The following is a 4,786-nucleotide window of genomic DNA, read 5'->3' on the forward strand; positions in this document are numbered from 1 at the left end:
TTCACTTACCTCAACTAAGCTCTGTTCACTTACCTAGTCAACGTATAAACATAAACATGACCATCTAGGCTCTGTTCACTTACCTTGTCAATGTATAAACACTAATATGTCCATCTAAGCCATGTTCACTTACCTCAACTAAGCTCTGTTCACTTACCTAGTCAACGTATAAACATAAACATGACCATCTAGGCTCTGTTCACTTACCTTGTCAATGTATAAACACAAATATGTCCAACTAAGCTCTGTTCACTTACCTAGTCAACATATAAACACCAATATGTCCATCTAAGCTCTGTTCACTTACTTAGTCAACGTATAAACACCAATATGCCCATCTAAGCCCTATTCACTTACCTTGTCAATGTATAAACACTAATATGTCCATCTAAGCCATGTTCACTTACCTTGTCAATGTATAAACACTAATATGCCCATCTAAGCCCTATTCACTTACCTTGTCAATGTATAAACACTAATATGTCCATCTAAGTCCTGTTCACTTACCTTGTCAATGTATAAACACAAATATGCCCATCTTAGCCCATGTTCACTTGCCTTGTCAATGTATAAACACAAATATGCCCATCTAAGCCCTGTTCACTTACTTGTCAATGTATAAACACTAATATGCCCATCTAAGCCCTGTTCACTGACCTTGTCAATGTATAAACACTAATATGCCCATCTAAGCCCTGTTCACTTACCTTGTCAATGTATAAACAAATATGCCCATCTAAGCCCTGTTCACTTACCTTGTCAACGTATAAACACAAATATGTCAATCTAAGCTTTGTTCACTTCCTGGTTTCACTCTCTCACTTCGGGCTCGGTCTTAGGAACCGACCTCGTAACTATTTTGTGCTTGTTATAGTTTTCATACTATAACTTTTAATACAGTGTGCGTATCTTCACGAAATTTTGCAGATTATCAGTAATCATTAAATGGCTTTCGTACACGAAATATCAGATTTTTTTTTTAAGTTTTAAGATTTTTAAAGTAATGATTTGCTCGTGCATTTTTTAAAGCGTCTGTATGCCGTGCGTGCTAGACTGTTCCAGTGATTGGTTTAAAACAGGTGGATTGAAATTGGTTGTATGCCGTATGTTCTAGTTCCAGTCAACAAAATATCAACTTTTTTTAAAGCACAAGTCTACATAGTGGGCTATCTATGTTGTACCCACCACGGGTATCGAAACCAAAACTTTTAGTTTAATAAGCCGTCAGACTTACCGCTGAGCCACTTGGGGGCACCAGTGTATTTAGAAATTAAAACATTAAATTAAGAAATAACATACAATTACTTCAAATTCTATGACGAGGAACCCACTCCGAGACTAATAATGCTTGTCGAAACGTCGTACATTTGCTGTTATGTTAAACTTATATTAAAGTTTTTCTTCGTTACACATTCAAGCCATCTCCAAGCATTATTATACAAATACTTCGCGTTACCATAGATACGAAAGTTCCAAAGTTCGTTGTAATTCCTTATATTGGAAATCAAAAAGTTCAAAATCAACCTTTTAAGGGTTCGTATTCTCTTTGTTATATAGAATTAATATGAAACTTTCTGATGCACGTTAACGAGTATTGAAAAGTTATATCAAAAGCCCTTTAAGCTACAGATCAAACGTGTTTCAACTTCTTTGCGACTGCTCTAGGCAACATTATGTGCCAAAGTGGTTGTGACAACTTTGTTTGCAAACTTAAGACACTATATAAAAACAGTTTTTCCAGTTGTTGTGTGTAAATGACATTAGAAATATTAAAACCGATTTAACTGGAAAGTAAAACTAAAAGACTTAGTTAACGAAAATATAATTTAACAAACATTGAGTTAGTGTGATCTATTTTGCACTTAGACGCTTCAGTTTTGAATAGGGACCGTTGATAAATTATTTATGGAATCTAATAAGTGACATTGTAGCCTTACTGTGTTTTCGACATTCAGGTAATGATGTAGAGGTCCAAAAAAAGGAAGTCTTGCGTTTATTAATGTCAGGATTGAAAAATATGTATATTAAGTATCCATAATACGTCACCCACCGTAGAAAATAGTTTTCTTTGTTGAATCGCAGTTTGGGTCATGATTAAGCTCTCTTTGCACGTTCATTATAAGCCGCCCTGACGGAGAGAACTAATTAGTTGGGTCTCATAGTGTCGACTTTAAGGCGCACTACAAACAAGGACTAATAAATTAAACCTGGTTCTCATTTGCTGATTTCATTCGTAAATAAGTCTTGTCGATTTTAGATCTTTGCTATTAGGCCCAAAAGTTTCAAAACTGTTGTTTCCTGCTTTGTTGAAAAGCTGTGCCGTGAAAACCAATATAGTGAATATTTGATTATGTCGGTTCTTAATGTCGTCTTCTAGCACGTAATTCAGCGAAGAATTGGTTCTAGATTTTTTTGTTTTTTATGCTTCGTTGCAGAAAAACCGTTTTTATCGTTTTAATACAAGAATTACCTGCAACCGACGTCAGTTTGGTAAAAAACAACAACAACAACAACAACAAAACTCGGACACTTTGATTACTAAATTCATTATTCAAAACGCTGACTGACAAGTTATTGAGTTAAAACAACAGTTAAGAAAGATGCCAATATTAGCAGTAATGAAAGGAGCTCAGATCCTCAAAATCATTTAACACAATCCGAAGAAAAGCATTCAAAACATAATATAATATGTTTAAATTACATGTTCTTTTAGTGCATATAGAAAGATAAAAAAATACCATTAACAAAAAGTTAATTGTTACACTGTATTTGAATGTGACATTTTTCGCAGTTCAAAATTTGTCAAAAAATTTTATTGAACAAAAACTCAAAGTACGTTACTCTGACGAATTTATAAACACTTTTTAAGTTCTTCAGTTTTTTTTTCTAATTCTCACTCAGCATGTCAAGCCAATCACTAAATCATGCTACTGCAAGCATTATTTTCTCTGATTAGTGTTCATCGATACTCGCAATATCATGCATAACGATGCATTTTATTCTATTCTAATTACCAATCTCGTATTGTTGAAAGTGTTTGTTTGTTTTTTGAATTTAGCGCAAAGCTACACGAGGGCTATCTGCGCTAGCCGTCCCTAATTTAGCAGTGTAAGACTAGAGGGAGGGCAGCTAGTCATCACCACCCACCGCCAACTCTTGGGCTACTCTTTTACCAACGAATAGTGGGATTGACCGTCACATTATAACGCCCCCACGGCTGAAAGGACGAGCATGTTTGGTGTGACGGGGATTCGAACCCGCGACCCTCAGCTTGCGAGTCGAGTGCCTTATCCACCTGGCCATGCCGGGCCTTTGTTGAAACTGAGAGAAAGAGAAATAGAGATAACATTAGTTTTCAGGAAAATTGTTTTAGATTGGTATTTTAAACCAACGAACCACGTCGAGCTTTCCTGAACAAAACCTAAAGTCCTTCGTTAGGACAGCGGTAAGTCTACAGACTTACAACGCTAAAATCTGGGAGTCGATTCCTCGCGGTGGACACAGCAGATAGCCCAATGTGGGTTTGCTCTAAAACTAAGAAATGAACAAAACCTAAATAATTCTTAATATGCATTTCTTGGAATTTTGATTCCTATAGGACAAGTAGACTTCAAAATATAATAGCTTTAAATATGGGGATTTTCTTTATAACCACCCTGTGAAATCACGATGTACGTAAAATCCGTTAGGCACTGAAATGATTAGTTTTCGCAAATAGTTTAGCTCACAGTTGTACGATAGGTTACAGTAAGACATGTAGTGACTTGTCGCTTAAATAACAACTAGTTACTGGCTGAGTTCTAAGCTGTTCTGTGGTGAGCTGGGTCAACTTTTGTTGCTGCTAGTTGTGTATTTGTGGGACAAAGAATTTATTTTATTTCCTTGAAGAGAGGATCAAGCATTATAATGAGGACCAAAACCATGATCTTCATAAAACTGAGTGTGAATGGTTTGTTTGTAATTTATCTCAAAGCTACACAATGGGCTATCTGTGCTCTGCCCACCAGGGGTATCGAAACCCGTTGTAAGTCCGCAGACATTTATTTAACAATGATAAACTGATTAAATTATCGAACAGATGTTAACTAGATTCCTCATATACCATTCTTCCCAGTGTGGGTAAGACCAGTATCTGTTCTGGTCTTCGCTCTATTACAATTATTTTTATATCTTGTCTCCTTGTTTTTTAATCCCTTAAAATATCGGTTAGATACACATTTGAATAATTGAATAAAGACTCAGTGGACTGTATGATTTAATTATTCTAGTGCTTGGGGCCTTGTACTTGTCATGACCATTACTCATTCTTGTATACCTACCATAGAAATGATTAAGAGTGAATTTCACACAATTTCACTCAATCACACAAGACGAACGCGAGCAAGATGGGAATATTTTGTTTAAAATATTTCAATGCAACTTCAAACTTTGTTCATTTAGTTTTCCACAGGTAATTATCCACATATAAGATAAAGGGTTTTTCTAAATAATTTAATGGCACTGATTTCTCTTTCGGGCCAAGTTCGCAAACTTATCAATATTAAACAGTTCTCAAAGTGATATTTTTAAAACATTAAACAGACATTCGTAGAAAGCGAGTTCTTTAGCTGTTATAATTGTTAATACGTTTCTAGAGAACATTAATTAGCATCTGTAGGTCTCTAGGCAACACTACCTGGTATCTGCAGGTCTCTGGGCAACCTTACATGATATCTAATAATGGCTGGAGACGGCTTGAATGGGTAATGAAGAAAAACTTTAATATAACAGCAAATGTACAACGTTT

Source organism: Limulus polyphemus, unplaced genomic scaffold (genome assembly GCF_000517525.1).
Source record: "Limulus polyphemus unplaced genomic scaffold, Limulus_polyphemus-2.1.2 Scaffold3507, whole genome shotgun sequence".
NCBI lineage: Eukaryota > Metazoa > Arthropoda > Merostomata > Xiphosura > Limulidae > Limulus > Limulus polyphemus.